Raw genomic sequence first — 13590 nt, 5'->3', positions numbered from 1 at the left:
TTAAACCTGGCTTAAGGGCTGGCTGGGCTAGATCCACAGAAATGGCATTTGGTCTAGCTGTTTCCAGCCTGGGATTGTTATCCTCTGTCGTCACCAGGCCAGGGGCAAAACAGACCTTTTGGTCCATGCATATAGCCCCTTGGTCACAGTAAGAAAAAGAAAGTGAGTTGTTTTTATCCTTTTTATGCACTTATTTCCAAATAGATTCACAATTTATAATAAAATGCTTACAATCAAACATATGCACTAGTCAAGACAAACAGCAGATACAAATTACTGTAAACCAAGGCATGAAAAAAGGTTGGTGTTTGGATGTCATTGAACACGGGTGCCAAGCAAGCACCCCTAGAAAAAACTTTGCATAAACAGAGCTCTCCTATAAAGAGGATCCTTTTCGCATTATTAAATGTCTCACCGAGAAAAATCTGAGGATCACTTTTATTTATGTCCAGAATCAATCATGTTATTATTGTTGGAGTATTGCATCAATGCTTGTATCTATGCTTGTTTCTATGGAATTAAGAAGGCAAGGAAGGGTGACTTCCTTATTGTCTGTATTGTTTACATCTCTATGGTCATTTGGTCAGTGCGAATGTAAAGAGGTCACTTCCCATCTCCCCCCACTCTCTACTAAACACTCTCTCTTCTTCCTACCTTGGTCCAAGACAGACGTAGCTATGAGGCTGTTCCTCTGAGGAAGGTTTTCTTATTACTATAGAGACCCCTTTACCACAGTATAGTTTTTCTGACTGTTTACTTTCCTAGAAGCTAGATGAATCACCTGTAACAATAAAGTAAGTCATATTTTATCTTACCAATGTATCCTGTTTAATTACCAGAAGCTCCAATGAATATACTGTTGCATCACATGCTGCTGCTGAGCTTAATATATAAACTATCAATTTTCACTATACCTTCCAACAATTATTGCAAGATATAGGAAGCAGTTTTAGACTGTATCATCTACTGCTATCAAAAAGGGCAAAAGCTTCGTGGACCATGCCACTTCTACTTTTTTGATTTCCGATTCTTTAAGTCTGCTATTGCATTTCGGCCCTCCATTTGGCTAGCTCTGTATGTCAGTAGTCTGGATGAGTTATCTGCATGTGTGTGGTCTCTATATTTCTTCCAATAAAAATTCATATATTTGGCCCATACAGAGAGGTCAAAATAAAGCTGCTTCGGTCACTTTGGAGGTATGCTGTTTAAATCCTTAGGACTGGAGCGTGGCTTTGGTGTGACTTCCAGACTTTCAGGACGCAAACATCATTTAAACAGCATACTTCCAAAGTGACCCGAAGCAGCTTTATTTTGGCCTGTCTGTATGAGGCCTATGTTACCTCCTCTTGCAAGGACACCAGCACCGTGGGAGGGCAAATCACCACAATTCACTTCTAAGTACCCACACCTACTAGAACACCGCATTTTAATGCTGTAGCGACTGCTGGATCTGAGATGATAGGTATAAAGGAAACCCCATGGAGTCTCACCTGCCCTCCAACCTTGTATCAGTCTAGAACCCTCCAACAGTAAGTGGAAACCTAGGTGTGGGTCTTATGGGGAAAGAGTTGCACAAAAACTGTTCTCACCAAAGTGGACAGGAATGGGAGGAAATTTAAAAGGAGTGAGTTTTCTGAGAGGAGGGGTACATCACACAGAACGTGACAGGAGAGGGGAGAAAGCTCATAACATTTCTTCAAGCCTTCATGGAACACTCTGTTGGGCAACACAGTCCCCCAGAGGTCCACGGATCACAGGGTAGGGACTACTGGTCTAGAGAAAGAGATCCTACCACCACTCTAGGTAACTGCCAATCCGTAGAGACCAAATTATATGAGCTATACGCCCCCGCCCCCCCCCCCCCCCCAAGAATGACCTGAGCAACAGTATTGGTAAGTTAAAAATGTGAATTTGCACATTTATTTTAGAATAAAATACAAAATAACTTGATTAAAGTATATACTTAACTATAAATTGACCCAGATCTTGGGATAAAATTATGGATTTTTATATACTCTGTGGAGAAGTCAAAGGTAAAATGTAAGGACACGTAACACAGGCTGTAAAGGATGAAGCAAAGGGAAATGATATCAAAGAACTTGCAGAATTCTCACAGGGACCTTAAAAGATGGATGGATGAGAAGCAGGGAACTACAGTAAATGGCAGTTGTGCAATGTGTGAGGAAGCCAACCAGGTAAGGGCTGCGCTAAGAAAACACACATGTCAAAAAAGGATGAAAAGGCAAAGCAAAGCAAATGAAAACTATGTTATCAGTGAATAGAGCCTTTAACTTTAATGGGATAAGTATTGTGCCCAATTTTAATTGAGAGAAGCTGACAAACATCCAAAAATGTATTATTCAAATCTTTCAAAGTCCAATTCCTCTTGGTATTTCTTTGAAGGTATGCGCCAAAAAGCTTCCTCTGCTGCCATTTTCCCAGTCAGGCACTCAAGAAGACCAGAAGCAATGCTGCAGCGGAGAGAGTAGAAAAGGTCAGTGCTTCTTTTAGGACCGTGTTCTCCCAAAATGGACTAAGTTCTCACCTTTCACCACTTCACTCAGAGAAGGGGATGATTCCATTCTGGATAAGTGTTAAAGTATAATACTCACATTGACCTGTGGATATGTCGACCCAGGTTTTTGGGGACACTTTTTCACTAAAATTTCTAGACTTATACATGTGCATATACAATGTTTGAAAAACAAGTACTTCTAGGATTTTTTTTTTTTTTTGTAAAATGGAGTCCTCCGCATCTTGGAAAGAAATCAAGTTTTTTTCTTTTTAAAAAATCTTATTAATTAGTCAAATAAAACAAGCTAAGTTTTTACCAGATAGTACTCTCTCTTTTATAAGACCTTAAATGAGATGCTGTCATAGCTTCAGGCAAAACAATATAAGACCTGAAATTTATAGTTGCTATTGAAATCAGTGAAAAGAAAGCTGTGCAACATATATTTTACTAAAATACTTCTGGAAAAGATATACAGGAAATGAGAGGCAAAATACACTCTCTCAATACATAAGTCTGACTTTAAAGACATCACTTCTATAAACAAAAGAGCGTTCAAAGTAGTCTGATTTAAATAAGATGTTCCAAACATACAAAACAGTAGAAGGTGGCAAAATTTCAGATACATGTTTTCTCTTCCATTAAACAGCAACAAAGACAGCCTGCATTTCAGAGGCTTTCACAGATGCCATTTCAGTTCTCACTATGTGCTTTGAATTTAAATATGAAAAGGTCCTAGGTTCACATTGTGGTTTGTGACAGCCTAATGCCACCACTTGAAAGAAAACCACTGGGCTATTTGCTTAGCAAATCATATTCTGTTTTCAGTCGAAATGCTCACTGAGATGAACGGCAGCTCCCAGTGATAACAATAAAACCAAGCATATTATGCTCAGCAAGTCTGAAAAAGATATAAACTTCCTGAATTTAGGAAGCATCTTGAAAGTATTTTAGCCCAATAATTCAAAATAAACATGTTTAAGCAGTCTCACTGAGTGCAATGGTCCCCCCCCCCCCCCTTAGCATGTTTGCTTTGGACTCATGGCTTTGGCAACACACAGAGGAGACACAAAATAGTAACTTAAGCCTTGCCAGGAAAAGGGGCATATTTGAACCTACAATTGTGATACAGTTTATAATAATGGTGAAGTTCATCTTATGGAGTTCAACATGCACACATGTATGTAGTATATGAATACTGGCTTAAGCTGACTAAATTAGGTCATTCACTCATTTGAGAACTCACGTAGAGACATAAAAGTTGTTCAATTTAAAACGTCTGAAAATATCCTTGGCTCTATTAACACAATCTTTATTTATTAAAGTACGTTGCTATCCTGTGCCTTCAAGTCATTTCCAACTTATGGAGATTCAGTCTAAGGTGAACATATCACAAGGTTTTCTTACCATAATTTGTTCAAACTCTGCCCTTGCCTTCCTCTGAAAGTGTGATTTGCTGAAGGTCACCCAGTGGATTTCTGTGGCTGAGCGGTGATTCAAACCCTGGTCTCCCAGTATCCTAGTCTAGCATTCAAAGCAATCTACTATACTGCCAAGTATTTATATTCCACTCTATAGTCAAAGACATTAGGGCTGGCTTACAGTTAAATCAAGCTGAACTGTTAAAACAGTAAAAGCCACTTGTAAATACAAAACAGTAAAAGCATGAGACCCCTAAAGGCTTTAGCAAAAAGCCATGTTTTAAGTTGGTGCTGAAAGCTAATGTCAGTGCCAGTAGGACCTCAATACCTGCTTCCAGCTATGAATGAAGTATATGAGCAGCTAAAAAGTAAATGTTCATCATACACAGGGTCCTTGCTACCTCCTGGGGTTTGGTTGCAGAACTCCTCCCCCCCCCCCAGTGCAACCCAAAACCGTAGATGCTCAAGTCCCATTATATATAATGAGTAGTAAAATGGCAAAAGCAAGGTTTGCTTTTTATATTAACTTGGGGGGGGGGAGGAGTTCAAGCAGAAGTCTTGAAAATCCATGGATGCAGAAGCCATGGATACGAAGGGCTGACTGTATATGTTTTAGGCAATGAACAGCCAAAAGCATAATTTCATTAACTGGAAGAAATAAGAGAGATAAAACAGTTGGAACAGTGGATATATGCCATTTACTACCTTCACACAAACAATGGCATGAGTAGCAAAGAAGGATATTCCAAGAACAACTTCCCTCCTGGACAGCGCTGCTGCCTCTCTGTTTCTAGCAGAAAATGCCTTTGTGAGAGGCAAATTAAACCTAAGAGTTCTGGTAGATCAGATAAAAAACAACTCTTGTCAAGCATTCTGTTTCCTACAGTGGCTATGATGAAACAAAATAAGAAAAGATAACACTAGCGACAGTGGCAAAGCACTCACCACCACACACAATAGTATAAAATGCATATACTGTAAGGGACCATTTGACGTTGTAAGTATGGAATGTTTGACACACAATATAATAGATTAAACAGTGTAAGAGTTGATACACTATATATAACACAACAGAAAGAACATTGGGAAGCATTTTCTCACAGTAAGAGCTGTTTGACAGTGAAACACAATGCGTAGGAGTGTGGTGGAGTCTGAAGATGCCAGACAAAGATGTTGGCGAAACATCAGGAAGAAACTCTTCAACAACAGGGCCACATAGCCCGAAAAACCCACAAAAAACTGTGGAGTCTCCTTCTTTGGAGGTTTTGAAAAGAGAAGCTGGATGGCCATCTGTCAGGAGTGCTCTGACTGCGTATTCCTGCATGGCAGGGGGATGGACTGGATGGCCCTTCCAACTCTATAATTCTAATACAAACATATTCCAAAATAGTAGTGCAACAGAAACACAACAGGAATTCTGGAAATAAACCATTTCCCATAAAGTCTTCTTCAGGTGTTAGTGTGCACTGAAACTTTTAGTGCATATAAATCCTTTTCAAATCACGTCGTTCCAGATGTATCATTTTTACTCCCGCACTATAAACCCTGGTTCCGAGTTTATATCTTGTTGAAGTAAGCCAGGATGGGGGCCAGTTTTCACTTCCTAATGTGCCACAATGAAAATGATGTCATGTTACTTCTAGTTTGCCTTTTTATCCAGTTGTGGCCAACCTTCAAAGGCTTCAGCTGCAAAGGGTGGCTTTGGGAGACTGCCAGGGGGATTTGGAATCTGCATGTGTTTTATGGGCTGCAATTTTCCCACTCCTGTAATAAGCCAGCAATCACAGGCAGGACAGACAGTACAGAAAATTCAAATCCTATAACTACCAGGATTTGAAAGGGATTTATATGCTGAGCGGCAATGGATAAACATTTCATAGAGCTACTGTCAGAGTACTCAATTGTACTTCTATCATATGGTGTGTTTGTGTTGTGCTGCTAATGCATATTTCAACTTATATCATTTACTGTAGTACACTGTCATATGGCCTATTACAACGTATAGTACAACCTCTGCATTCACAGTGGACATATCCTCAGACTTTCCATGCAAACGTGAAACCACTGAGAACAGTGAACCCTACTGAATGGCTTTGAGAAAGTTGGCCATAGAGTCGTGCTGGGGGACCTAGTGATTCCTACAGAGAACACCTCTCCAGACATTTCTTGGTACTCCAGAATGATTCTATGGTCAGCTTCCACCAGAAGCACAGCACAGAATTGAACTGAATGACCTAAAAATGCCTAGAGAGAATGTATTTTTTCTCCAGATGTGGGAAAGTGAAACAGTGGGAACTGGTCCAGCAGATACAGGGGGTCGTACTATAAGGAGTTGGTCCTCTGTATCCACAGATTCATTATCCACAGATTCAAACATCCACTGATTGAAAATGTTGCAAAAATATATTAAATTGCAAAAAAACAAAACAAAACAAAACAAAAAAACCCCAAACCTTGGTTTTACCAGTTTATATATATCACCATGCCATTGCATTTAATGGGATTTGATTTTGGTATCCATAAAGGGGGGGGGGGGGGAGAGTCCTTAAAACAAATGCCAGTAGATACCAAGGGCTCACTGTATATACATTTGATCCTACACTACCTAACCAAATGCTCATAGGAGCTCATGAGAATGACTTAAGGGAAATAACTCCCCACAACTGTAAGCAATACTCTGCCTTGCCTTGTGTCAAGATTACTGTGACACATCCTCATTTCTCTAGTGTGGTAAGATAACTGAAGATGACAGTATTTATGAAGAAGTATGCTTTCCTTTGGAAGGTCGGTTGAAAAACGTATTGCCTTTTGTTACCGTAGATTATTTGCAAATACACACATTGAATATAGATAGACCAATGTGTAAATTTACAGCGCTTCATAAATAAAGGTTAATAATAATAATAATAATAATAATAATAATAATAATGTCTTAAAAACTCTGACAGGCACCTAAAACCTAGTGCTTCCATTGGATATGTACAGCAATTCAAAAGGTTGTTAGCTTATAGATCCCCAAAACTGAGTTCTCTCTATCTTTCTCCACACTAAAATCTCTTTTTATATGCTGTCTATTCTTTTTACACACACACACACACACACACACACACACACACTTCTACATTTACCTAAGGTAAAGCATAGGAAAACAGAAAGGCATGCCCTTCTGCAAAAACAGCACCCGATGTTCCAGAGAATTCTCCAGCTATTTCCTTTGAAATTCAGAAAGCCATGCTAATGCTAGTTCATAATAAAAAGGCCAAAATCCATGATCAGGTAAAATCTTTATTATTAAATATTTACTACCGTAACAAAAAGAGCGGGCATACTTTGGAGAAAAAGGAATAAGGGAATAAAGCTAACCTGATGTTGGAAGTCATGAAATTTACACGTTACAAACCTGAAAACTGAATAGAGGGAGTTAAAGATCTAAGAGACATTTGGCTCTATTAGTAGTCATGGAGGTTTCAGAGCACCTCATGATTTCTGAGAGGAAACCAATACCTAACAGGCTGATTTTCCTGTATTTTGAAATACTGTACTAAATTCCATAATAACTCCATCTGGCTTCCAATGCTAGCAGAACCATAAAGGAGAGATACTTGCCAGGGCAAATAAAATACTCTCCCTGCAATCCCACCCTTTTCTCTAAAATCAAAAGTATGACCAGCATCCTGCTAACCAGTTTTTCCTGTGATAATTACCACGCTCGCATTTCAAGAGCAATTCTTTGTAGAACATAATCCAAAGGTACTCGGTGTTACGGCAGACATTTGGCCAACGGGTCTTTTCTGGCCTTCAACTCACGTGGAATGGCTGTGTTTTCTTTAGTCTGCTAATTTCTTTGGCAATACCTGCTGACAACATAACATAAACCTCCAGCACCACCATCACCATCACCAGCAGTGATGACAGTTAGAAACAGAAAATGTAGTCCTCTCCTAACAATAATGAAGTGGAAATTTTTCTCCCTGGAGATTTCAAGCAATTGCTTTAGAAGATGGATGGGCCGCCAACAAGAAAAAGGGTGCACAACAAAACCTGAAGAAACTGTCTCTTTTAAGTAAAGACCTTTCAGTAAAGATTCACTAGGGTGCATCTACACTGTGAAAATAATGCAGTTCGGCCCCACTTTAACTGCCACGGTTTCATCCTACACAATCCCTGGGATTTCTAGATTTGTGAGGCACCAGTCCTCTTTGGCAGAGAAAGCTAAAGACCTAGTGAAACTACAAATCCCAGGGTACTGTAGGATGGAGCTATGGCAGTTAAAGTAGGGTTGAAACTGCATTATTTCTGCAATGTAGATTCATCCCTAGCTACTCTAATTCATCTGCTTTCTCCTTGCCACAAAATCTCTCTCTTAAGGCTGCATCCACAGTGCAGAAATAGTCCGGTTTGACATCATTTTAACTGCCAATGCTATGGAATCCTGGGAACTGTAGCAGTTCCAGGATTCCCCAGCACTGAGCCAGGGCAGTTAAAGCGGTCTCAGACTGGGTTATTTCTGCAGTGTGTTTTGGACCTAAGTCTCCAAGGTGCTGCAAGAACCCTTTGCATTAACAAAAACCAAAGAGAAAACAGTAGTGGTTTGAGCGTTGGGCCTTGATTCTGGAGACCAGGGTTTGAATCCCAACTAGGGCATGGAAACCCACTGGGATGAGCTTGGGCCAGTCACACTCTCTCAGCCTCAGAGGATGGCCATGGCATACACCCCCTCTGAACAATTGATGCCCACAACACCAGGATAGGGAGGCCAGAAGAGGGAAAGGACTTGAAGGCACACCACCACCACCACAACAACACAACAACAAGGCAACCTTGGGCAAGTCACACTCTCTCAGCCTCAGGGGGTGTCCATAGCAAAAACTCCCCTCTGAACAAATCTTGCAAAACAAACAAACAAACCCCTGGAGAGGGAGGCCAGAAGAAAGAAAGGACTTGAAGGCACACAACAACAACAACAACAACAAGGTAACTCTGAGCAAGTCACACTCTCTCAGCCTCATAGGATGGCCATGGCATACACCCCCTCTGAACAAGCGTTGCCAACAACAACAACAACCACATGATAGGGAGGCCAGAAGAGGGAAAGGACTTGAAGGCAAACAACAACAACAACACAACAACAAGGCAACCTTGAGCAAGTGATACTCTCTCAGCCTCAGGGGGTGTCCATGGCAAACACTCCCTCTGAACAAATCTTGCCTAGGAAGGAAAGGGTTGGGGACAAAAAACCGTAAAAGCATGCAGCAGCAGCAGCAGCAGCAGCAACACATATTTGCAAACCAAACCAGCTCAGACAGACAGACAGAGAACCATGCAGCCTCCCGCGTTTGGAAAAGGTGAGGAAAAGCGACCCTCCGTCCCTCTCTTCCCTCCAGCGCAGAGCCTTCCACTCACCTCCGAGTCCTGGAGCCTTTGCCACAATGCTCCCGAATAACCGCCGGAGCATTCAAACCCCAACATCCGCTTGCGTCACAAAGGACGCTAGGAAGGAAGCCCCGCCCCCTTCGGGTCAGGGCTCAGCCATTGGCTGCAGAGTGTCTTCATATAAAAGACACAGACAGACAGACAAGGACTAGAGACTAGGCGCAGTTGCTGCTGTTCTGAGACAGCTCTCTCTTTGTAGCGCGCTGAGGCTGCGTCCGCACTGCGGAAATAATCCGGTTTCAAACCGCTTTATGTCACTGCTGGCTCTATTTCATTTATTTACTAACAGTGTTGAAACGAGAGACATGGGAGAGGAAGGAAATGCCCCAGTTTTTCCTCCTTCTTCTTAAATTATTATGTTTTTAATAAAATAAAATAATATTATTTTCCCCAAATGTATTATTATTATTACTTATTTTATTTATTTATTTAGAGTATTTACACCCCACTCTTCAGCCAAAAGGCTATCATTTTTAAAAATCAGACATCTTACCAATTGTTCCCTTCAACCACATTATTATTGTTATTATTATTATTATTATTACTTATAGTGTTGTTATTTTAGTTTTAAGCTAAGAGATAAGGGGATATGTAATTTTCAGTTACTTATGTATTATGTATTCTCAGTTACTTCAGTTACTATTTTCAGTTACTTATGTATTTATATATTCTATCGATCCTTCTGGAAAGGCAGGATATAAATAAAATCTTATTATTGTTATTACATTTGAATGCATTTTGATCATTATCGTTTCAAGACATAATTTTAATGCTGACAGTCTGTTTCATGTTACGATTGTCTGCATCGAGTTCCACGAAATTACAATTCTAGGAGATCATTAGTACAAAGGGGTTGTGAAGGTAAGGGAACCTTTGTACCCGTGTGGCTGGATCGTCCCTTCTTAGCGCATGAGTATTGGATGCAAATTTCACAACCGGTCTCCAAGATCGCTAAACAAAGTATACAATTATCCCCACTCCTGCTCCTGTTCTCCATTTTTATGAATGGAGATAAAGCCCCGAAGCATAAAGAACTTATTAGTTTGCTTCTCTGAAGATGCCAGCCACAGATGCTGGCGAAACGTCACAAGGAAACTCTGCTAAAACATGGCCACATAGCCCGAAAAAACCCATACAAAACTATGGATGCCACCCATGAAAACCTTCGACTTTACATTGCTTCTGGTTGTTGCCAGGCTTGAGATAATAGCCAAGAACTGGAAAACTGGGACGTTGAATATTGCAGGATGGTGTGGGACTTGTGGTTAATGGAGAAGGTGGCAGATAACAGCAAGAGAGCGAGAGGCTTACACTCTGGATTGACCTCTCATAAGGTTTGGCATCCATTTATTGAACACGTCCAGCAAGATTTAGTCTCTAGACACCCCACGATTTTAGCTAAATTTTTATGGAAAGATGTCTTTCAGGATCCCTGAACACACCTTTTAACTTTCAGGGCCTTACCTGGGTTATTGCCTGTATTTATTGTTGATTTGGTGTATTGTTTGTTGTCGTGTTTTGTTTTAGAATGTATTAATAAATTTTTTATTTAAAAACAAAAGTACAAAAAACCAAACCAAAACCCAAACATGACTGTGGATTCTGTAGGGTTGGTTTGGGAGGTGGTCCATTGGGAAGTGGCACCGGCTCCAGTTGCTCTGAGAGTATTTCTGAAAAGCCGGGTATAAACACAATAAATAATAATAATTATGAGAGCATTAGCAATAGTATTTACATTTCTGTGCTGCTTCATAGTGAACTCTGCAGGCTCTAAAGAGGTTCACAATCTAAAATTGACCCTCTCCTTTCCATCTTAACTTAGCACAGAAACAACAAAATGCAGGCATCTGACTAACATCTCCAGTTCTTTCCTCCTGTTCGGTTTGTACCATCTTGCCTGATGAAGAAGTCCGTGGAGCTCCAAAAGCTTGCAACAAGTATATTGTCCGTTTCGGTTGGCCGATAAAGGTATCACTGTTTGGTGGGTTTTTGTTTGAGTTTATAATCCGTAAGCCGATGATGATGATGGAGACACCGCAGCTTTCTATTTCATATATTTACTACTGTGTGAAACGAGAGACATGGAAGAAGAGTCCCAGCACTCTTTTCAACTGAAAGTATCCAGGTACTTTCAGTTGAAAAGAGTGCTGGGACTCTTCTTCCATGTCTCTCATTCGCACACATCTGTAAACACACACACACACACACACACACACACACACACACAGAGGGATCACTTCCAACATTTTCCAGGCTTTAGCTCCACTTTTTTAAAAAATAATTTTATTAATTTTCACATCTTTATAAAACAGTCAAATAATACAGTGCAATTAAGAAAGTGATAAAAGGAAAAGAGAAGATACAAGAACAGATAAAACAATAGCCACAGGATGTGATGTTGCCCAATGATCATTGGTCTGTAGGGTTTCACGATCGAATGTGTAAAGTTGTAAAGTGTCCTTCCAGAAGTTGTTGTGGAAGTCCGGAAGTTGGAGTGAACCGTCATGTACACAATCAATTATTATTATTATTATTATTATTATTATTATTATTATTATTATTATTATTGCTTATATAGTGAAAAGCATCCAGTCCTCATAAAACGTGTCGTGCTTTGAATGACCATTACAAAGTCTCATTGTGTTAGAAAGTTTTTCCATTAACCACACGTTCCGTAATCTTTCCCACCAACCTTCGATAGACAAATTCCCATGCTTCCAACAATTGGCCACCTCTGATCTCGCACAGTCATCAAATCTGCGCTATTGCTGTGCCTCTCCTCCTCTCAACCATGCCCAACACACTGCAGAAATAATCCAGTTTGAGACTGCTTTAACTGCCTTGGCTCAGTGCTAGGGAATGCTGGGAACTGTAGTCTATCGTGCCACCAGAGACCAGAGCTCCCTGACAGAGAAGGCTGAATGTCTCACAAAACTACTGCTCCAACAATTCCTTAGCCTTGAGCCAGGGCAATTAAAGTGGTCTCAAACTGGATTATTCCTGCAGTGTGTTTTCAACCTTAGAGAAATTTAGAGGGAGCTCTGGGGTGCTATAATTCAAAGAGAATCCCTACAAGGAAAGCCCCTCTTTGCATATTGGAGTCACACAGGTTGTTGAAGCGGGACAAACTTGCTCCAGCACCTTTAATTCTACTTGGAAGGACAAGGCAAGGCTCCACACTGATCTCTGCAAACAGAGTAGGCTTCCTGCCCCCCTCAAAAACAAACAAACAGTTTTTACACAGGAGAGAGTTACTTTACATCTCAATGAGATTTTAATAGTGTTTATTAGCTAAAAGACCCAAAGGCAGTTGAAGTCTCATTTCCAGCAAAACAATGGGACTCTACCGATTGCTTTCTGTCTCAGCTCACAGAAGGGATAGATCCTGTTGTTAACTGCTGTCAAGTTGACTTCAACACTATGAATGAGAAACTTTCAACTCTCCAGGCCTGCTCAGGTCTTGTCGGCTTAGAGCTGGGGCTCCCTTGGTTGAGTCTATCCATCTGAAATGTGGTTTTCATCTTTTCCTATGGTCTTCTACCTTTCAAAGGCAATATTACCTTTTTTTTAGTGAGTCATGTCTTGTCGTGGTATGAACAAAGTATGACAGTCTCAGTTTTGTAATCTTTGCTTCTAAGGAGAGTTCAGGCTTCGTTTGATCTAGGACTCATTGATTTGTCTTTTTAGCAGTCCATGGTATCTGTAGAACTCCAACCCCCTGCCATGCAGGAACTCTCAATCAAAGCATCCCCGACAGATGGCATTAAGCCTCTGTTTAAGGAAGGAGACTCCACTACACACCGAGAGAGTGTGTTCCACTGTCAAACAGCCCTTACTGTCAGAAGGTTCCTCCTAATGTTGAGGTGCAATCTCTTTTCCTGCAGTTTGCATCCATCTCTGGAGCAGCAGAAAACAAGCTTGCTCCCTCCTCAATATGACATCTCTGCAAATATTTAAATAGGGCTATCATATCCTCTCTTAACCTTCTCTATCTCCTTTCTTCACAGTCCAACTTTCACAACTATGGCCTGTTACAGACTGCCAAAATAAAGCTGCTTTGGGTCTCTTTGGAGGTATGCTGTTTAAAGGATGCATGCATCCTAAGAGTCCGGAAGCTGCACCAAAAGCTGCACTCCGGTGCTTAGGACTGGAGTGTGGCTTTGGCGCGACCTCCGGACTCTTAGGACCCATGCATCATTTAAACAGCATACCTCCAAAGAGACC

General features: G+C 40.7%; 1 protein-coding gene across 1 annotated transcript in view; it reads right to left on the bottom strand.

Moving 5' to 3' along the window:
• G2E3 (G2/M-phase specific E3 ubiquitin protein ligase) overlaps nucleotides 1–9347 on the bottom strand; it is a 39566-nt gene extending 30219 nt beyond the window's left edge. Inside the window, exon 1 of the mRNA XM_089522052.1 lies at nucleotides 9337–9347. The gene's annotated coding sequence lies outside the window, so the exon portion shown is untranslated. The remainder of the gene's footprint in view (nucleotides 1–9336) is intronic.
• Nucleotides 9348–13590: the final 4243 nt, after the last annotated feature.

The sequence above is a fragment of the Sceloporus occidentalis genome, unplaced genomic scaffold, assembly GCF_023333645.1.
Source record: "Sceloporus occidentalis isolate IW3139 unplaced genomic scaffold, rSceOcc1.0.p SCAF_4, whole genome shotgun sequence".
Taxonomy (NCBI): Eukaryota; Metazoa; Chordata; class Lepidosauria; order Squamata; family Phrynosomatidae; genus Sceloporus; species Sceloporus occidentalis.
Note: the sequence above shows the minus strand (reverse complement) of the source record. Positions and strands in the feature narration are given on the sequence as shown.